We start from the raw sequence: 23176 nt of genomic DNA, 5'->3' as shown, positions 1-23176 counted from the left end.
CCCCGGGTGGCCAGGGGTCGCAAGGCGCTCTCGGGGTTGCAGAGCCGACCCTAGGCTGCTCTCGAGGGCTGTGCCTCCCAAGTATCGCGGGACTTGGGCCCTCGCCGGAGCGGTGGCTCCAGCAGCAGCTGGAGCGCGCTCGGTGCGCACCGCCCCAGCCCGGGGAGGCGCGGGAGCGGGAGCGGGAGGGAGGAGGGCTGGGGTTGCTGGTTACGTAAATGATACCAGCCCAGTGAGAGGCCTCCGGGCTGGGGCTCCGGGAGGGGGCGGGACCGCGAGGAGGAGGGGTCGGGGGAGCTGGCTGGGACGGGAACGGGCGGGGGCCGGGGCGAGTGGCCGGGCGGCGGCGGCGGCGGCTCTGCCGAGGCGACAATGTGCTAGGAGCCCTGCTCGGTCTCCGGCGCCTCCTCGGCCTGGGCGCCCGCGGAGCCCTCGAGCCCGCCGCCGCGCTATGAGGGCGCCTCCCCGGGGCTGGCCGAGGCCGGAGCCGGCTCCTGCTGCTCCCCGGGAAGAGTGACAAGAGAGGCGCGGACTCCAGGTGAGCGCGGGTTCCTTGCGCCCCGCACTCGGTGCGCCCGGCCGGCGCCTGCCGGGCTGGGTCGCAGGCTGAATTCCTTGCGTGGACAGCCGTCCCCTCTTCGCGGGATCCTTGGCCACGACAGCAGGTCTTCGTCTCTTTCTCTCGTTCCCCCTCTTCTGGGTCGAGTCCCCCCGGGAGGCCAGAGGTCCAGAGTGGGCGCCGCCAAGTCCCGCTGAGCGCCCCGAGCCGGACCCGGCAGGAGCGCCCGTGAAGCCGGCGAGGCGGCCTCCTGAGTGCCTGGAGCGCGCTCGCCGGCCGCTGCAGGTGCGGAGGGAGCACCGCAGGGCGCGGAACTTTCTGTCGGCGCCCGCTCCCCAGCCCGCTCTCTCCGCCACCCGGTGTGGCGCTCGGCGTGGCGCCCGGGTGGCGCTCGGCAGCGGGGGTGGCTCGGCTCTCCACGCGGGCAACTTCATGCCACCAGCGGCGGGCGGCTGGGGGGCTGCCGGGCGCAGGCGCTTCTACGCCGCCCCCACACCCGGGACGCTTTGGGTCTTTGGGGTCTTCCCGAATAGTTGCCTTTTCTTTCTGCCTCCCTTTGCCTCTCTTTCAGTGCCCCTCTGCCTCATCCTCTGCATCTTTCTGTCTCGGATTCAGTTTCTTCTCTGACTCTCTGGCTCTGGCTGCAGCTCCCCCCACGTCCTCCGCATGTCTGTTTCTTTCATTCTCTTTCTCGGTCTTTCTTGGGATGTCTGTCCCTGTTACTTCTTCCGCTTGTCTCCCGTCTTGCCGTATTTTCTCTCTCTGTTTCTGCCTCTCGCTGCCTGTCTCTGTCTTCATCTGTCATCTACTCTGCCACCTCCTCCTCCCGAACCCCACTCCCAGAGCACGCCCTGGCCCACTTTTTTGGGCTCCTCCAGGTAGAGAGACCTCCCTGCTCCGGAGCCAGAGGGGACGCGGGGGTGGAGGCAGCCTGCTGTCGTCTGGGCTGTTGTGGACTCGGGATGAATGAGGGGTGCAAGGGCCCTGCGCTGCCGCGAACCCAAGCACACGGAGGCTGCTGGAATGGGCAGCAAAAGCTACGGGCGCCCCTCCCCTCACCCCGTTCTTTGACTGTGATCAGTTGAATTTCCAGGTGGAGTGAGCATCTCCAGCCTTTACACGCAGGTGTTGGAGAGGAGACAGTGGGCAGACAAACCCAGGAAGCCTCGGGATCCGGGGAAAACTAACCTGGAAAGGGTGGGAGCTTTCCCGAGGCAGAGATGTCATTAGCAGAGCAGAGGAGCACCGGGGACTGCCTGCTTTGAACCGCCGAGCTTCCGTAACACTCAGTCCTTGAGCATTGTCCCTGGAAGAGATCGCTGTCACTGTTCCCTGAAGCACATTGTAGAGATGTTATTTGCAGGGCTAAAGACACCTGGCTGCCCCAACCCCCTGAAATTTCGGGTTTCCGTGGTGTCCCCACATCTTTAGCTTTGTATGAAGGCTGCCTTTGCTCAGGGTTGCTCCCCTCCCTTCGTGTGTGTGTGTGTGTGTGTGTGTGTGTGTGTGTGTGTGTGTGTGTGTTGCGTTCGTGCCCTCTAGTGTTAAAGAAACCTGCTGGTTTGAGAATATTGAAAAGTAAGGTCAACCTATTGGTGACTGACTTCGGACCTCCCACCTTCCCAGATCCTTCTCTTGCCTTCACCCATCCTTTACTTTTCCTCATCTCGAGTATTGCGTTGCATCACTATTCTTTCTTTTTTCCTGATCTCTACAAACTCTTCTTCTGCAGAATTAGAACGTTAGTATTGAAACCCTGTTCGTGTGACTTCAGAGATGGATACATTTGGAGAATTTTCATAGCCTATGGCAGGCTTTGAACATAGGAAACGTGCATTTTTCAGTACTGTTAGCCACGAACCAGGATTTCCTTATGCCCCTGCCCACCTTCAACTCCACTGAGAATTTTCCCTGGCTGCTCCTGTCTGTTTAAATAAATGCTTTTAATTCACCATTTCTGTAGTGCTAATCCCACTCCTGGGCTTAAGCTGCTTGCTTAAGTAGAGGCACTGTATCTCAGATCAGGTTAGAAGAGGAAGGAAAGAAAGCTTTCTCCAAAGGAAGTTCAGCGCTTCTGGTGTGGATTAATCTGGATCTCAGAGTCCAGAGTGGGACTGGATGTTGTCTCAGATATACAGAGCCTACCGCAGTGTGGAAAAACTACTAAACACTTAATAAAAACTTGTTGGTTGACTGGTTACCGTGCAGCTAATTACAAGCTTTGAAGTCACCCAGCTATACTCATGTGTCTATATATAAGAAGCTGAATTCTGCCTCCCTATTTTATGTTTCGTTTAGTCTTTTATAAGTGTGATAGGAGGACTAGTAGAAGAGATGTTGAAACGTGAGTTCTGTCTTTTTAGCTCATTTCACTGCTTGTATTTGCCTTTCTGAGCAAGTCTTTTTAACTTAGCTGATGCTTTGTATGTAAGAGTCACTATAGGGCTGCAGTGAGGTTAGAGGCTGTGATGGGTGGAATCTCTCAGTTTTTCTACTTGAAAGTAAACTGGGATATGACCTCTTTGGGGGTGAATATGTCCCTGTAGTTTTTAAAAATGAAGTTATTTTTTTAATACAAAGATAACAGTTTAAAATATTTGGGGGCTATAAATTGATCTGCAAACTGAATCATTTACTTAATAACTTACAGGTTTCCTTACTGCTTCAAATATACATGAGAGGTGTGCTACTACATGCATATGAGAGTTTGCCAAAGGACCTGGAAATGCTATGCCTCCTGCTATATGGTACTAGTAGGAATCCATTGGCTGCTTATTACTTTTCTGATGGTATGGTAGTCACTTCTTAAAACAGTTGTAGATTTACCATGAGTATTGTTCAGGAGCACGTTCAAGTTGATTTTGTTTTAAAAATATTACTTAAAAATCACCAAACGATCTACCCAAATTTTTGTCTTTAAAAATACCAAAGACATAGTGAAGGTGGAAATTCTGATATTGTTTGGATATCTTCTGATTTCTTACAGATGAGAATATTGATACCCATTTACCATTTTAACTTAATGCATACTTGGTTTCAAGTTAAACAGTTATGTCAGAGTGAGAAATGTTTCCATTTTGCAGCTTGATTTTTAGAAGTGATAGTTGTAACAAGAACATTTCCATATAATAGAGATTGTACAGTGTTTTAAAATGTCGGCATTTTAGAAAGAGGGTGAAAGAACAAGTCATAAATGAGTTCTTTGTTTATGGTTGGGCAAATGAAAAGAATATCAGTGTTCCTGAATAACAAGGAAAGTAAAGAAAATGATTGAGGTGAAGTAATAATTAAAGTCTCACCCTATGAAATAAATAACAATACTACATGTCTCTGGTTGTATAGTTTTGTCCTTTAATTTGCTTTATTAGAAATACTATCAAGTGGCACTTCTTGCAATAAACAACAAATTCTTTATTGTGACTTTTAGTACTCACCTTCTTGGGTTTGTGTTGCTCTCAGTAGTAGGAACATGTAGACATCTTACATTTAATGAGATTTGACAAGATCAGTACTTTGAAGTCTGAGTGACCATATACCTAATTATCAAAGAATTTTAACTATGCTTTGGTCCTAAATCCTTCCTTCTAGTCTTGTTATCAGAATAAAAACATGTGAAACATAAAATCAAGACTTAAGTATATATACTCATATTGACCTTGACATTTCTTAATTTCTTAATTATCGTTCCCCTTTACCACCCCCTCAACCCTCCACACACATGTTTGAACATGTAAATCACATTTAAAGGTTTGGCACTGTCAGCTTTGAGAAACCATTTATCATTTTAACAGATTAGACTTCTATTTACAATTTCTATCTTAAAGTACACTGTTTAATTAAGGACTTCTGCCATTTAATTAGAGACATACATGTTTTTGAAGAGTCTAGCTTTCCACTGTGAAATTAAATACTTAGTATTTCTGAAAATGAATACACGAATTCAGTAATAGTTGGTCATCCATTTGAGGCATTATAAGCAATTCTCTTTGGGAGCAAAGTATAAATCAAACTTTTCATTTGATGACTTATTTCTCCTTGATTTAGGTTTATACCTATATGTATGTATTCAAATGTAGTATGTGCATAATAATATATTTAATTGGTCTCAGTTTGATAACCAAGAAATAAGTATAGGTGGCTAAATTCATCTGTGTGATTGATGTATGTTCTAATGTCCCTTGTAGATGCATTAGCTAAAGTTCATTTTTAGCTATTAGTTTTCTAATTTGATTTTCTTGGTAGGTCTCAGGACCTATTTATTTAGGCTGAAACTTAATTTTTAAAAGATATTTCCAGAGATAGTTAGGAGATTAAAGTATGGAGACATGTCTTTCCTCTAATTGCCCAGTTTCACTCAAAGGTCCGCATAATTATAGTCCTCATGAACTATCAGTTTTTCTGTTAATGTTTATTTTGCTATAATCATTCATCCTTTACAGTAGACCTACAGCAAGATGCAAAATATCAGTTGTTAAAAGTTGTTCCATATTAATGGTTAATCCACCCAACATAGTTTGAGAGGAATGTAGGGAAAGTAATGACTGTTGCCATCATAGACATGAACATTTTTGCGATCATATTTTCTGTTATGTAAGAAAATTAAACACACTGTCCATGTTAAATATTCAGACTTCTTTTGTATTTTTTTAAGAAATGTTTACTGTTTTGGATAGATGGGAACTGTCCAAGATGTATCATAGCAATGTTTTAACATGATGTGGAATTAATTGGAACTCTGTTTGATACATTAAATTACATTGAGTTGTCACTTAAATCTGATTTAAGTTCTTGTAGAGCATCACAGAAAAGTGTGAATAAACTGTCGGTTGGCTCTTTGGTGAACATAATACATGTGCTGAGTAGCCACTGTAAATAGAAAGAAGAATTTAAAGCAGAGCCTACACATTCAAAATCATCCAAATTACACCTCAGAGATAGTAGTAAATGTCAACTTAGTCTCTTGCCTAATATTAATTGCCTTGATATCATAAGCACAGCACCTCTTTTTTAGTTAAAAATGGATTTTGGCATATGGGAAGGATTATCTTCTTGCTGATCAGAAGCATAATAACTGACTTAATTTCCTCTTGAGATTTTTATTATATAGTTAGTTTCAGATGGAAAGGATGAGATTTATATGACTATCAAGACTCCTGTGCAGTGCTACCATTAGTCTAGTGAAAGAAAAAGGGGAAAAATGCTTGGAAACAAACATATGTGAGGATATAGCCATTTCAGTTTATTTATGAGGGAGTTAAAAATGGTGAGTATAGTTAAAAATTGATAAAATAACTAAAATTTATTGGATACTTTCTTTGTACTTGAACTGTGGGTAAGTAACCATTTGACAGGTTTACATCATTTTATCCTCATAACCATATGAGTAAGAGGTAGTATGGCTGTCTCCATGCTATCAAGACTCACTTACTCAAAATGACACAGCTAATACCTGTTAGGGCCAGGGATCACCTCAGTTCTTTGACTGAGGCCACCACTCTAATAGTTCTCAGTCTGATATTCTCACCAACTAATAAAATTAAAAAATAAATGAGTGCTACCCTCCATTTTCTTTTGTCCTGTAAGAGTGACTTAAAAAGTCTACTTACATCAACATCATTTTATGAAAGAGTGGTGGACTTCTACACCCTAACCAAATCTTAAAATATAGCTCTTAAGATAGAATAAATTTAGCTTTCTGTACGTTTTCTACATTGCACTTCTTTTTCTAATTTAACAAAGATTGATAAGAATTGTATCACAGTCTGGTACTGTATTTCACCACATTTTGTAGACTGTGCTTGGGAGCTCGTCTTCATCGGGCCCACTGTAATATATTGCCCGCCCCATGGACCCCATGCACCCACATTACCCATGGCTCAGTGAGACATAGTCCTTAAAAGTTAGTCTGTTCTTACTTGCAAGTCTGGGCAGTAAAATTTGGACCTAGGAATGATGCTAGCAGGATTGGAGGTGACTTGTTTCTTCCTGGTAGTTAGCCATGAATCAAGATCACTAAGATGGTGCCAGCCTGTGTTCTGGGACAACCAATGAGTGCCCGGCAAAAACAAAAGGAGGATGTTTCAAGAACTTTCCCTTCTGTCCTTTCCCCTAACCAGTGTGTCCCAGCCTTGAGGGATCAGTTCCTTTTTAACTTCTTAGTTTGCCTTGATGAGAACAAAGCAGTTTTGCTTTAGGTGAAAAAGAAAATTCCAAAGCTGAACTTCTTACTGGTTTTGTAAAACTGACAGATGCTAGTAAATCGAGTGCTTTGCTTAGTGACTATTAAGGTCATTGAAGAGGAAAAGAATGCTGGTGGGGTGTGTGAAATGTAGCTAAACTGACTTAGGGTGTTGTTTAGTGTCATTACTGACAAACTAGTTTGTAAATTGAAATTACCTAAAGAGGTTTTTGTGTTTGTTTGTTTAAATATAGGTTGTCAGATTCCACTGTTACAGATTCTTGTTTGCTTTGGATGGGTCCACAGAATCTCTCTTTATAAACATCTTTCTAGATGATTCTGATGTAAGGTTTCAAATGACTGATCTACTTCTAGTACACCATTTTTCAGATTTACTTGATTTGATTTATTAGCAGATATAGAAGTAACCACGTGCTGGGCATGTTCTAAGTGCTTTACATAATAGCAATTCATTTAATCATAACTTCCCAAAGTAGGTTTTTACTAGTATCTCCATTTTATAGATGATGAAATTGAGACACAGAAAGATTAAATGTGTTGTTCAGAGTAAGCTGACAAGTGGCAGGGCAAAGACTATGCTATTTTGATGAATGATTAATAAAATTACCTGCTTTAAATTACAAAGCTTATAAATAGAACACAGATTTCTGTCTTGTTTCCTACATAAGTTTTCCCTTTAAATGTGAAGGAAGAAAACTTGACCCAGAAGCAGATTTCTAGAGTTTCAAACAAAAATATTTACCTTTTGGAATTCATAGCACCAAATTAAGAAAGTTAATTATGGAGGGACAATAAACATGGAAACATTAGAGTGGTTTCCTTTATGAAGATTAATTGTTTATAATTCGATGTAATGCAGACTCCTCCAACTTCTATAAAAAAGAAAACAAAAAACCCCAATAAATTAACACATCATGATACAGACAGGAAGAAAAAAATTTTAAGTCAGTAACTAAATAAGATTTCTATATTTAGACTTTAATCCATAACTAAGATCTACATCTATAACTAATCTAATAAGAAATAGCTTTTTTCCTTAAGATAATATGATGAATTGTTTGAATTACATTAGGAAATATTCATATTTATGAAGGAATTGTGGAAATCCTTTGAAATTTCTGAATTTTTTTTCCTCAAGTGTTTTTGGTAAGCTTTTTATAAGCTGGAAAACCTGTATTAATTTATAATCTTTGGTAATCTGTAAGAACTAATGTAAGTCATATCTGATGAAATGCATTTTCTCCTTCTGGCCTTTGGTTGATTTTCAGCAACTTTCTGTTACTTAATATTTTTGTTTAATGCACTGACATTGTTTTAAAGAATTTCCTTTAGTCTTTTTAAGAAATAAATGTCATTTTAGACTGATCCTTGATTAGACTATGTAATTTATGAAGTAGATACCCCCAATAATAAGTCACTCCACCTGTTTGATTTAAAAAAAATAAAATCTGCCCTTAGAGGGTTAATGGGATTACTGATGAGCCTAGTGTCAAATCTTAGTACAGTCTCCTCTCTTTTTCTCATAACAAATTCTACTTTTTTCTGAATCCTCAAGGGTCACCTTTCTTTGATTCTCTTACTGGTTCAGTCTGAAATGGGACTATATGTCACTTGCCCTGAAAAATATTAGAAACCAGCCTAGCCCCTAATCATGGTCTACCTTTTACCCATATCCTATAGATTTTTCGTGTACCTCTGATTTTCTTCTTAATTAAATACAGAATTTATCATTTTTCAATACTCCTTTTCTTCTCCTATATCTTTCCCTCACTTCTCCCTTCCTTTCTTCCTTCTTCATGGTGCTCTCTACTTTAAATGTCCTTTCTTCTATGGTTTATGATAATGCTTGATGTAGCAGGATTGGACTATCTATTAGTACTCTTGATTTGTTAAAATAAAAGGTAAATAAAAAAGCTTCTGTTCATTTCATCATTCAGTCTCCAAGTAGGTAAAAGACGCTCTAGCTCTTGCATTTGGCTCATTAAGCAGGAGGCTGGGGATGCTAAATTCACATCTCATTACCTCTGTCTACTTTTAGAATCGTGTGCTTGGGCCCTGTGGTCAGTCGGCACTTGGCAGGCCCATGGCTCCAAGGGAATGCTGTGCTATTTGAGGGAATGCCAATTTCAGTTGCCACACAGTTTTTGTATTCCTTGGTTAGCTTTTTCTTATAAGACATCCAATATATGTTTCATTGCTAACTCTAGGCTATTGACTTCATCTTAAAAACATTCATTGTAATATTAACTGATAGATTGTGATGGACCATTTCAATAATTTATATGCTGTGGCTCCCACTCCCTGGCTTCAGGGTAGTATTTCTCCTATTTGGTAAACCTAGAGCAGACTCTTTGTCACAGATTTTTTGAGTTGTATTGTTGCGCACTAAGTTGAGATGAATTGTAGGTAATTGGATGGCGCAGCTGAATTAACACAATGAATTCCTAGTTATGAGACACTTCATTTGCTGCTGAAGACAACAACAGGCCCATTTTGCTTCTACAATGCACACATTCTTATTATCTATATAAAATTCTAATTCAAGTGGGATAACATGTATGCATCATTTCCATTTCTTTTGTAAGGAAAAATAACCTCCACAAATTTAAGATATTTGTAACTATCTCCTTAAATAATTTTACACTTCAATAGGTCTTTTTTTTTTTTTTTGAGAATGTTAATCAGTTGTCTCATTCCCCACAAAAAGGAAAGAACATAAGGCATTTCAGAAGTGTAAAATCAGTAGTATTACTTTACCCTGTATAGGTTAAGATGTGTGCAGACATGCAATTTGCATTTATTTCAACAGAGAGCCTTGCTTGAGTCATTCTGAACAGCGCAGTGGCCACCAGGACCGCCGTGTGGTGTGGTATGCAACAGTGTAATGAATTTACTTATCCTTGGGTTTTCTTCAGTTTAGGTGTTCTAAGGGTAGTTCTCTAGGTCAGTGGGATTGCTTTTATTAAACAGGGAAGTATCCATTTTAAGAGGAATGATTGAGACATCTTTATCTAAACCCCTTCTGAAACTTCATTTAAAGCGTTAAGTTAAGGAGTTAAAAGATATCAAACTATAAAATTGGATAGAGTGAAGCAAAGCATAGGAAACTAAGATGAGGGAAGTGGTCTGAAACTGAGGAAGCCAATCTGCTCTTAATAAGGTCCCAAAGGCATTAGGCTCCATAATGTCAAGAAAACCAGAGGACACTGGGGCTGAACAAAATAATCAACATCTATAGATGAATAGCTAGCCTTCTATTCACCAATTGTACTTCCTATGCAAACATTTCTATTGCAAATTTTTCTCACTACCCCTCCCACCATTCAGCTAAAATTTTATGGACAGCTGAGGGACAATAAGGGCAACCAAATATACATCTTAGAGCCATAGAATAAAGCATCTTTTATTTTGGCACTGAGGGTCTTAGCAACTGGCTTACCTTTAAGCATAGTCTTCTAATCCCTAAGACTCCTGTAACACAGAGGGCTCAATATTTTCTATTCTGTTATTCTTAAATATAAGCAGCAACCAAAGATCACCAGATATTTAAGAAAAAAATATTAAAGAAAGTTTGCAACACAAAAAAGAGAGACCAAGATAAATTGAAAAAATAAAACAAAACAGTACAATGAACTTGCAGGGAACAGAAAATTAAAAGATCAATAAAGAGACAAAAACATTGAATCCTTGAAGAGATTTTTAAAAAATGTTGTATTTGTAAAACAAGGGGATGATTATGTGAAAAATGCAATAAGTGAACAAGAAAAACTGTTGGAAATTAAATATTTTCCAATCAGTAGTTTAAGGAAAAGTTTATAATTTCAAATAGAGAAAATATCTCAACAATGCAAACAAACAACAACAAAAAAAGAAAATATTAAGAGTCACAGTGAATCTCCCTGGAGTGTGACTTTCTAATAATTGGAGTTCTGTAAGAAAAAATATATATAATTAGAACAAATATCAAATAATTAATATGGGACTTCTGCAAGATAGTGGCATAGGAAGAGCCTGAACATATCTCCCCCCATGGACACACCAGATCTATAGCTACAAATGGGTCATTTCCCTCTGAAACATATCTGAGAACTAGATGAACTGCTTCTCCACAACAAAGGATATAAAGACCACATTGAGAAGGGTAGGACAGGAAGAGATACAGTCTTGCCAATAAACCCCACCCCCGGTGCAATAGGGATCTCACCAGTCTGGTGGTTTTGTATATAACTTACACTGAGACCAACAATAAAAAGTCCATCCGTTTGGAAAGCACCTAGAGTGTATGTGAAGGAGATTAATTTGCTAATCTGAAAGATCTGCAGGAGGGGCAGGGAACAGTCAAAACTCTCTCCAGAGATAGAGGCACTGGTGGATGCTGTTTTAGCGCTATCACCTATCCTGCTAGTGAAGGTGGAGCTTAGATATGGCACCCTCACAATGTCTTACTAACAAAGGTAAGGTAGACAGTTGCAGTTCTATCCCACTGTCTTGCTGAAGCCAGAGGACAGGGTAGTTGCAATGCTCCTCCACTCCCTGGCTGGACTGGTGAGTATGAGTTATCACTACATTTTCCCACTTCCAGCCTAAATCTAACCTGTGTGGAAGACAAGGCACTGATCTACTGCATCCTTAAAGCCTCTGGGCATATGCAATTAAGACATTTTCTCACTACTTTTCTGAAGACAGCAAGCATGATCAACCCCCTATCCACTCCAGCTGCTGTGGTAAAGCCGGTAGATGCATACAATTCATACAAGGAATGACCCATGGTTGCCTGGCACTGGTGGCAAGGGGAAAGGCACTCCTGAACTCCACAGGAATGTAACAATCAGAAAGACAGTTCTTGGCAGGACCTCTCCTGCACCCCCAGGGCATCACAAAGACATAAGACTGAGCACAACCCCAAACTCTTCCTGTGAAAAAGGCCTGTTAGCCTACAGCTTCAGCCCAAGGGGCAGGCTTCCAGTTCCCAAGTCTACAGCTCTAAGGAAGCACTCCCAGGGAACGCAAGCAGGGAGACACCATCTTTATGCACCCCACTGGTCTCACTACAACTCAAGGAGACCTCCCAGGAAGGAGCTTATACACTCATCTAGAGCCCAGGTTTTTGCACCTGTCACCTGTTATCTCTAGATCTGGCCTAGAGGACAAGAGATCTAGGATTGTGGCTCCTGATAGAGCTGTATATACTTGAAAACATTAAAATCTGCTGCTTGAGTGTCTGGCTTCCCATCAGCCTGAAACCAGGTGGTAAATGAGATTCTTCCCCTTGGATCACCAATGGGTCATGGCCCCACCTCAACAGCAGGGACCTATCAAGAATAAATCAGATGGTTCAGACAATCACTAAAGTTTGAGAGACAACTAAGAGCTAGGGCAAGGTTGAACTAGTAATATGATCACCTACACAAGGCTACTCTTTCAAGACTGAGAGAGGTGGCTGTTTCACCTAATACATAGAAACAAATACAGAGAGTCAAGCAAAATGAGGAAGCAGGGAAATATGTGCCAAAGGAGAGAATGAGACAAAACCTCAGAAAAAGACCTTAATGATATAGAGGTAAGTATTCTACTTGATAAAAAATTATAGGTAGTAGTGATAACAATGCTTACTGAACTTGGGAGAATAGATGAACGCTGTGAAAACATCAACAAAAAGAGAATATATAGGAAAGTACCAAAGAGAAGTCCAGGAGCTGAGGAATACAATAATGGAATTTAAAAATACATTAGAGGGGTTCAACAGCCTACTGGATGAAAGAGAATAATGGATCAGAGAGCTGGAAGACAAAGCAATAGAATTCACCTAGATAAAACAGCAAAAAGGTGAAAAAAGAAAGGATTTAAAAAATGGAGATAACTTATGGGATCCATGGGACAACATTAAGTGGAATAATATTCACATTAGAGGGGTTTCTGAAGAAGACAGAGAGAAAGGGGCAGAAAACTTATTTGAAGAAATAGTGGCTGTAAACTTCCCTGACTTACTGAATGAAACAAACACATAGGTCCAGGAAGCCCAGAGAGTACTAAATAAGATGAACCGAAAGAGATCCACACCAAGACAGACTATAAGTAAAATGTCAAAAGTTAAAAAGAGAATCTTAAAAGCACCAAGAGCAAAACAAACTGTTATGTACAAGGGAAGGCTATCAGCAGATTTCTCGACAGAAATTTTGCAGGCCAGAAGGAAGTGGTATGACATAATCAAAGGGCTGGAGGGAAAAACTTCCAACCAAGATGCTACCCAGCAAGGCTATCATTTAGAATTGAAAGAGAGAAAGAATTTTCCAGATAAACATAAACTAGAGTTCATGACTACGAAAGTGGCCTTATAAGTACTGTTAAAGGAACTTCTTTAGGTTGAAAAGAAATGTCACTACTTAGTAACAAAGAAAACATATGAAAGTAAAAATCTGTCTGGAAAAGTAAATATATAACCAGGTAATGGGTTAATGACTTATAAATCTACAATGAAGGTTAAAAGATAAAAACAATACAATTAATGAAACTACAGTAATTATGTTAAGGGATACATAAGATAAAAAATGTAAAATGTGTTATCAAAAACATAAAAGGTGGAGAGTAGAAATGTAGTTTTGGAATGTGTTCAAACTTAAGTACTATTGACTTAAAATGGAGTAGTGTATTCATCAAATGGTATATGTGAATTCTTGGTGAACAAGAAGAAAAAAACTTAAGTAAACATACAAAAGAAAATGAGAAAAACACTAAAAAAAGTCATCAAAGCACAGGGTAAGAGAGAAAGAAAAGAAGAAAGGAACACAAAAGAACTTCAAAACAATTAACAAAATGGCAATAGTATATACCTGTCAATAATTACTTTAAATATAGTGGACTAAATTATTCAATTAAAAAACATAGAGTGGCTGAATGGTTCAAAAAGGAAAAACAAGAAACATCTGTACACTGCATGCAAGAGACTCACTTCACAAGTAAGGACACACCCAGATTGAAAGTGAATGGATGGAAAAAGATATTCCATGAAAATGGAAATAAAAAGAAAGCTGGTATAACTATACTCATATCAGGAAAAGCAGGCTTTAAAACAAGGCTGTGATAAAAGACAAAGACAGGTACTATATAATGATAAAGGGGTCAATTCAGTAAGAAGATAATATTTATAAATATGTATGCACTCAACATAGGAGCACCAAAATATACAAAGCAAGTATTAATAGTCTTAAAGTGAAAAATGTACAGCAATAACAAAATAGTAGGGGACTTTAATGCCTCACTTACATCAATGGATAGATCAACAAGAGAGAAAATCAGTAAGGAAATATTGGCTTGATATGACACATGAGACCAGAGGAACTTAATAGATATATACAGAACATTCCACCCAAAAGCAGCAGAATGAACATTCTTCTCAAGTGCACATGTAACATTCTCCAGGAAAAATCACATGTAAGGCCACAAAACCAGTCTCAATAAGTTCAGGAAGACTGAAATCATATCAAGCACCTTTTCAGACCATAGTGGTATGAACCTAGAAATAAACAAATTGGAAAAGCTACAAGTATGCAGAGATTAAACATGTTACTGAACAACTACTGGGTCATAGAAGAAGGCAAAAGAAATCAAAGAAAAATACCTAGAGACAAATAAAAACAGAAATCTGGCATGCCAAAATCTATGGTATCCAGCAAATGTGGTTGTAAGTAGTTCATAGCAATACAGGCCTACCTTAAGAAACAAGAGAAATCACCAATTAACAATTTACTTTTAAACCTGAAGGAATTAGAAAAAGAAGAGAAAATGAAGCCCAAAGTTAACAGAAGGCAGACAATAATAAAGTTAGAGTGGACAAAAATAAAATAGAGACTACAAAGGCAGTATAAAAGATCAATAAACTAAGAGTTGGTTCTTTGAAAAAGTAAACAAAATTGACAAGTCTTTAGCTAGACTCACCAAAAAAACAAACAAAAAACAAATTAAAAAAAACAGGGCCCAAATAAATAAAATCAGAAATGTAAAAGGACAAGTTATAACTGATACTATAGAAATACAAAGGATCATAAGAGACTGCTATGAACAGTTATACACCAACAAATTAGACACCATAGAAGAAATGGATACATTTCTAGAAATTTACAACCTAGAATTGATCATCAAGAAGTAGAAAATCTGAACAGACAGATTACTAGTAAGGAGATTGAATCAGTAATCAAAGACTTGCCAACAAACAGAAGTCCAGGCCTGAATGGCTTCACTAGTGAATTCTACCAAATGTTCAAAGATTTAATATCCATTCTTCTCAAACTCTTTCAAAAAATTGAAAAGTAGGGAAAGCTTCCAAACTCTTTTTTATAACAAGGATGCCACAAAAAAATAAATTATAGACCATTATGTCCTGATAAAAATAAATGCAAAAACCTAATTCAACAATGCATTAAAAGGATCATACACCATGGTCAAGTAGAATTTATTTGAGGGATGAGAGGATAGTTCAACATTCACAAATCAGTTGATGTCATACACCACATTAACAAAATGGAAGATAAAAATACGATGATCTCAATAGATGAGAAAAAGCATTTGACAATTCAACATCCATTTATGATAAAAGTCTCAACAAAGTGGTATACAGGGAATGTACCTCAATATAATAAAGGCCATATATGACAAAGCCATAGCTAACATTATACTTAATGGTGAAAAGCTTAAAGCTTTTCCTCTAAGATCAGGAACAAGACAAGTATGCCCATTTTCACGACTTTTATTCTACATAGTATTGGAAGTCCACATTACTGAAGAAAAATTATTTTCAACTTAAAATTCTATATCTACTCAAATCAACTTCAAGAGTAGAATAATGCCACATTCATATATATAAGGAGTACATTTATTTCCACACATGTAACCTTTCTTACAAAATTACTTGAGGTCCAACCCCAGCAAAGTATTATTAAGAGAAAGAGAAAGACATAGCATGATAGTTATGAAGTAGTCGTAGAGGGCACACAATTTATATTGCTTCAGTGTGGTGTGGAATTAGCGCAATAATTGAGGGCTTAGGCAGATGCAAGTCTGTGACAAAAGGTAGACATAGGACATTTAATGTTCAAGATGTATTTAAAAAGAAAATAGTGCAAGAAAAAAGAAGGTGAAAAGTCTGGGAAAAACAAAAGAATATGCAAGAAAGGAAAGTAATCATAGAACTTTAGTTGGCTCTGAAACAGAATTTTAATTTAAATAGTAATGATAATTAATGATGTTCAACTTTAATGTCAACCTTTAGATAATGTGATACATGACTATAATACGGAATACAAATATTGCCAGCAATGGAAATGTCACAGTAAACACGTAGAACGTAAAGCTTGGGAGTTAGGTTATGGGGTTGGAGAAAGCAGAAGGAAAGGATAAGGATTGGAAGATCAGCATATTACACAATGGGATCAAGAGAGAGTGTCGATGTTAATACAAGAAAGAGCAGTGATATATTCCTTCAAGTTACAAAGATAATGAAGAGGAGGAATCATGAATAGGAAGAGTTGGGAGAAGTGAGTGGTAAGTGAGATAATGATAATGTCTAAAATACTTTGAGTCTATAAAATACTTGGTTTGGTTGAAGTATGCTTTAATTTTGTTTATTAAAAAATGTGTTTATTTTTACATGAGTATGTACTTTCCAGACTTCCACAGATTCTAATCACTCTCTATTGAATCGACCTGGTCCATAAAGACATTTGGATTTAAGGCTTCTATTGTAGAACTAACAAACAAGTAAAAGCGATTTCCTCTAGGGAAAGGCACTGGTTGAGGTTGGGGGAAGGGGACTGAACTATGTAAAGAAATGCTAGGTACTGAGAACTTTTGTCAGGAAACACAATAGCAATCATCCCTTACAGTATTATAAAGATCATCTGGCTAAGAGGAAAGGATTGGATTATAGTCCTAATAAACTGCGTCACGTTATTTAGGTTCTCTGGATCTCAGTTTCCTCATCTTCAAAATGAAGCAACTGGTATAAAAATACCCAGTATCACTCTGTATTCTAGCCTTTATTTTATGAAGATAAGCCTATCATTTTCTTTGAGAATGAAATGAACTATCATTTTTCTAGCTATGAAACAGATCTCAGGATTGACTTAGGGTTCTTACTCCAGCTCTTTATTAGAATACAAGGTGTTAATTGCTTTTTAACAATGATCCTCATTCCCCTTTAAGTTTATGTTTTTACCTTGTGTTTAACTGAATTGACCACTCAAATAACAATCATGTATCTTTGTTTATTAAGCTCTAATAACTTCCCAAATAGAGTTGTTTTGATATAATTTTTTCATTACTTAAGGCTTTATTTTCATATAATTAAAAATATAACTATTTTTTTTGCTGATGTAAAAATATAAAACATTCTTTAAAAGCTCCTGTGTTCTTCAAAGGATCCTATCTCCATTCCACCTCTGTTTTCCTGAACACTTAAATAGTACTAATCAATTATTTCAAACAACGTAATGTAGAGGTAAATTTTATAGTCCTGTGTGTTATTAACTTATACAAGTTACTGTGATTACCTGATGTGTCTGCAAATTCAAAGAATTGATAAAGGATGGACTTTTCATTATTAACCAGATGTGAGGATATTGCAATCTTATATCAGCAGCTGTTTTTGAAGTTCTCACTACTTCTTATTCTTTGGGCTAACACTTTATTTTGTAGCTAATTAGAAATAGTTGCTTTAAAGAGCTAGATATTCCTAATGAACATGAGAACACAGATGGGTCCCACAAGACATTTCTAACCTGCGGGTTGCTGAAAGAATTCACTGTGTGTGTGTATGTGTGTGTGTGTGTGTGTGTGTGTATGCTTTAGCACCTTTCAACTATGAATATCAATTCAGCAAACCAAAAGGAAATTGTAGTAACTTTCTATGTTTAGATTGAAATAGAGATCAAGAGATCAAGAGAGAGCTTGAGAGAAAGAGGAATGAGGAAATTTCCCAGTTTTCCTCCATAACTTGGGGTGTGTCTAACACAAAAAGGTATTGTGGAAAACTGAAAACAAAATTACTTTTAATTGATATATTAAAACTTACATTTTTATGGTATGCAAGAATAAGAGATTCTGAATGGGAATAAAATTAACAATAGAGGCATTCTTTGCAGTTGTGAATATCTGTTTCTTGACAGGTTGTGACTACAATCTCTTGAATCACCTTCCTTTACCATTTTCTGAGTTGCCTGGTTTTTCGACTGTGACTTGGGGCAGTGACTCATTCAAGATGAATATAATAACCGATTTTATGATAATTCATATTTGTTCTTGACTTACAGTTGCTTTATTTACTCTAGGGTTTGTTTTGACCTTTCATTTGGTCCAACTTTTTAAAGCTTCTTTACCTAAAACCTTATTTTCAGCATAACTGTCTTGTGAATCAGGGGTCCATTAAATTTCCTTTTGAAGATGAAGTTCTTGGCAATTAATTAGAACCTCTAGAATATGAACTACCTCGATTCTAAGAAAAAATGGGGACACTCAAGTTTGTGGGAGGCAATGGTGCTAGAGTTCTAAGATTGAGACTGTAGCAACTGCATAAATGCAGTTCAAGAATTCAGACTCATCTAATTGCTAGAAGAATTACAAAAGACAATTCCATAGCCTCAGTGGAATTTATTTACCTCATCTTTAAAATGGGGGTAATGGTAATAATAGCTAACATTAATACAACCCATGTCTCTAATTGGACATGAGGCTCTAAATACTTTATATAATATTAACTCATTTAATTGTCAATACTGAACTAGATATTTATTTTCATTCACCTAATCACTGTAATTAATTTAATGGGTTATGAGGGTTGAGTGGCAGTGAATGTACTGCATTGACTATTATGCTTGGTACTTAGCAGGTGCTCAACAAATGCTAGCTATTATTAGAGTATCTTCACTAATAGGGTCCTCTATTTACATTTAATGTAACAGGTGCCTAGTAAATCTGGCTTGCTTAACTGATTTCCAAAATAAATTCTCAGATCTGGGAGAGTTATTGTAAAATTTAACTGCAAAATTAGATCCCAGGAGACAATAAATAAATAAGAGTTAAAGAGGATTGAAGTCAATCAAAATAGAAACAGTAAAATTATATTAGTGGAATACTAATAAATCTTACTTAAGAGAGAAGAGTACATAAGTGTGTGAGGACAAAGGTATGTCCTATCATGATAAACACTATATCATAATATTGTATGAATTGTATAAAATCCTTAAAGCTGAAATGCCACTTTGTAGAAAGTACATTAAGCTTAGAAAAAGGGTTAGCTTTTTCTATTCTGTTTAACTTTATTTGGAAAATTCCATGTCACTGCTGATTTCCATTAGGTGTTCTTGGTTAAGTTGAGCAGTTATTCTCCATTCTCCCCTTAGCTTTTTTATCAGCATTGAACTGTGCTATTATTTATTGTGGACGATCCTTAGAAAAATTGAAAGAGTGTTTTTTTTGGTGTGTGTGAACATGAAAAATAGTAATAACATAAACATATTGCCATCTCTGCGTTAGTTCCTGAATGAAAAAGAGGAACATTATTATTTTTTGTTCTTAAGAGACATAGACTTCATGATGTCTAGTTGTTCATAATGATTTTTATGAATGCTTAGTTGGAGATTTTCTATTTATTTAGAAGAACACATAATTTGAAGTTGTAATTGATTTCTCTTTTAGAAATATTTGAATTCCAAATCTCTTATCATATTAGGAAAATAATTTTCAGTCTTAAACACTGAAAGTTTGTCAGTTCCTTCATAATAATCTGTACAAATCATAATTATACATAAATTAATAAACTGCTGCTGGTGGGACTCTAATGATGCATCATGCTGTTTTTTATTTATTTCGAATTATTTGCAGACTGTTGGAATGTACCAGGACTAATTGTTGGATGCGACCTGCAACTTCCTCTACTCCAAAAACATGTACAAAAAAGTAAAGTAGTTAATATAAGAAATTGGTAAAGATCTAATATGTTTTGTGGGAGTTTGTTATGTAATAAGTGGTTTTATAGGTTGTTAAATAGTATATGTGTTTTATTTGTGTTTACATATCATTTTCATATTACAAGTAATTAAATTATTTAAATAAACTTTTACTTTTTTTTTCCATTCTGATTCAATTTTTGGGTGCTGCCTTAAAAAGCCTCAGCTTACATTTGCTTAGTGTATTCCTGTTGCCTCCCATTCTTACTTTGCGTGCCACCAAAATGAGGTGGTGTACAATATACTGAATATACTTTAAGGGTGATTAAAAAGAAAACTTTATTATAAGCTTCAACAACGTTAACAAAGAATTTCTACATGTCTTATTTAAAATCAAGTAATGACTTGATTGATTTTCTTGTATTGTTGTCTCAATATGCAGAAATATTATACCACCGTAATTATTTGTAGTGTGACAGTAACTTTGTAAGCTTACTTTGTGAACAGTTTTCATTTTGTTTACCAAGTGCTTTGGAAGTTAGTAACTAACAAAAAATATTCTCCACCATTATAAATGTAAAACTAAGACACAAATGTTTAGCAGTATGATAGATTTTGCAATGTAGTTTTGACATACACTAAATCAAAGATACACAACCGTTCCCTGTCATAGGGCAGGACTAATGTCCACTACCTTTGTGTGTGTGCATGTGAGTGTGTGTGTGTGTATGTATTTCCAAAGGGCTTCTACTGAAAGTTGAGTTTTCACATTTTGGGGTTCCCTGGGTGTTTTTAAGCATGAACATCTGCAATCTTGTGCTTTGGCACCTCTCAAGCTGAATATAGGTAACTGATCTTATTTTATGATAAAACAGATTCATTCTTGACTTTTAGCTGTTTTACTAACTGTAGAGTTTGTTTTGACCTTATATTGGACCAAATTAAGTTTTGGTCCAACTTTTTAAGACTTCTTTATCTAAAACCTTATTTTCAGAATAACTTTCTTATGAGACTTAAACTAAGTAGTTTTGTATTTTTAGCTAATCTTAAAACCTTTCATATGTCCTTTCACCCTGTCACTCCTCTCCGCACTAACATACCCCAAAACTCCCACATTTAGTCATTTTTTAACTGATGTTATTTTCTGTCCATCTGTTTTTTTAATCTTGTATGTATTTAGTACTTGCTGTGGAAAAATTTTATTATGTGATTTTAATCAATTTATAGTATATGCATCTATATTTTATCATAATTTTCTAAATACCTATGTACTTTTAATTAGCTAAAGCATTGTATCTCACTTGATATAACTTGATATATAAATAAAAAACGATACATAAAATTGTGGGCCAATAAAATGTTGCCACATTTTAATATAGAAATGTACTTTATTGGTTCATGAAATGATTCCTGCTTAAGTAGTCAGTATATATAATCAATTAACAAATTTGGCTGGTGATTTTGGGATCCATTTAATTTAAGGCACTATGTAAATGCAAGATCAGGTACTTCCAAAATTTCATTAAGAGGCACAACTTCAAATGGGTTTCAGCAGTGGGTTAATATTCACTGCATGCAATTACTGAATGCTTTTGCAATTCTAAAACCCTGGGGGTCTACTAGGGAAAATCCTTTTTCCTGTGTGTCTGCACTTGTGCTTACTTCCTTATCTTATTGAAGTCTCTGCCTTACTGAAGTTCACACTGTTAATAAGCTGAAATTCTCATTCCTGCTTTTGAGGTTTATTTCTTCAGAGATGAACATCTGCAAAATAGAACTACATAGTTTCATAAGGCCAGGCTGTTCTATCAAGAAAGGTTCTCATACCATAAACAAATATAAACATCATCTTTCTATATGAGCATTACACATTTAGGAATCATGAACTTGTTACTACATATTGCTCTCTTGTAGCATTTTTATTTTTTATTCTCTATTTTTCAGCAAATATGTTCATACTATGTTATCCATGGCTGTACTTTATAGGAAAGAGTACCTCATTTGTTAATTTACCACTGTGTGGGGGCTTCAAGGACAGTGAAGTTCTTTATATAGAGAAGTCTAATCTAATGATATGCCTGGTTTATTGCCGTCAAGCAAATCATTCAGAGGACTTAACTTCTGATGTCACATGCCATATATTGGTCTCAGGGATAACCGTCACCCTGCACCCCAATTTCAAGCTTTTTCATGTGTTGTTTTCTTAATCCAGGTTTATGCCTTCTATTTGTTGGAAATTTCATGAATTCCTACCTTTTTTGCTGACACCTGTATATAGATCTCCCTCAGCAAGGCCAAATGTGCTTACGGGAATGGCTCAACACCAACCCTGCAACAGAAAGCAAGAAAAGAGAGAGAAGGGGTTTGTATCCCCAGACTGACGCTGGGCTGAGGGGCTGCCCTGCCCCTCCTCCCTTCAGGAGCCTGCAGTCCTGTGGCGTGTGCTTTGGACTGTGTCTCTGACCTTGGCTTCAGCGCTGTGAGGGCTGAATAGGGCATTTTCCTTTTCTCTTCCAGTCGGTCTCAGGAGTGAGATCCGGTCACTGGCATTTATTCTCTGACCTTTACTTGTATTTCCCCTTGAAATGGAACTAATCAAGGAATTGTTCCACCTACTGATGTTCATGAAGCATTTGGTGTTAAGTATGCATAATTTTGGCTATTCCTATAGTTTAGTGAGTCCTTTCTTCTCTCTTCCTAAATTATAAATGTATATCTACATCCATTGTTCTTAAATTACAAAAGCCTAGAAGGTGGTGCAACACGGTTCTTTTTATGCTGTACCTAGCAAAACGCCCTACACGATTAAGTCCTTACTACATGCTTTTAATCAGATTGCACATGCACAGATAGGTCCCCTGGGCCTTCCAAAGCAGGAGATGCTACTTTGGAAAATGATGCAGGCCAGAAAGGATTTAGGTCAGTCCAATTTTTATCTGGCTTTCCTGGTAGGATAGTTGATAAATGCCATTCCACTCTGCTATATTAATTCTTCCTTGTAATTTTTTCTCTCTCAGATTTCATTATCAGCTAGTCAAAGATTGTGCTTCTTGTAAAACTTATATACTTCTTGTCAAACTCACTGGGTCTTTGAAACAGCAATGTCTTTATGATTTTCACCAGAATGGCCCAAATGTTCTGCTACGTCTGTCATTTGTAAGAATTGGTTTGAAACTCCTTTCCTTTGCAAGGGACATAAGTCACAGAGTTCAAGATTGAGAAGGACCTTGAGGGGTGATTCCCACCTGCCCTCAGTCAAGATTGCACCTAGTCTAAACCCCATACTGATACAGTGTCTCTACAATAAAGCTACCCCATATGGTGTAGACCATCACATTCTCTACATTGCCAATAGAGAGGTCTCTGTAAATATAATTCTGAACATCTAACTCCTGGAAGGAAAAACATCTTTGAAAGCTACAGGTTAAATTTAAAATTCTTTAGCATGTCATTCAAAACCTTCCATAGAAATCTATCCTA

At 37.5% G+C, this 23176-nt stretch overlaps 1 protein-coding gene across 5 annotated transcripts in view; it reads left to right on the top strand.

Annotated features, from left to right (window-relative positions):
• Positions 1 to 329: 329 nt before the first annotated feature.
• Positions 330 to 23176, top strand: part of GALNT13 (polypeptide N-acetylgalactosaminyltransferase 13) — a 529379-nt gene continuing 506532 nt past the window's right edge. For 2 of the 5 annotated variants that reach the window (XM_036928301.2, XM_036928300.2), the window contains exon 1: positions 338 to 665. The gene's annotated coding sequence lies outside the window, so the exon portion shown is untranslated. Of the gene's footprint in view, positions 666 to 23176 lie in introns of all 5 variants that reach the window. The other 3 variants (XM_057505572.1, XM_036928303.2, XM_036928304.2) reach the window with 3 other exon arrangements.

Source organism: Manis pentadactyla, chromosome 8, assembly GCF_030020395.1.
Source record: "Manis pentadactyla isolate mManPen7 chromosome 8, mManPen7.hap1, whole genome shotgun sequence".
In the NCBI taxonomy this organism is placed as follows: Eukaryota; Metazoa; Chordata; class Mammalia; order Pholidota; family Manidae; genus Manis; species Manis pentadactyla.
This window is presented reverse-complemented; position numbering and strand designations above follow the sequence as displayed.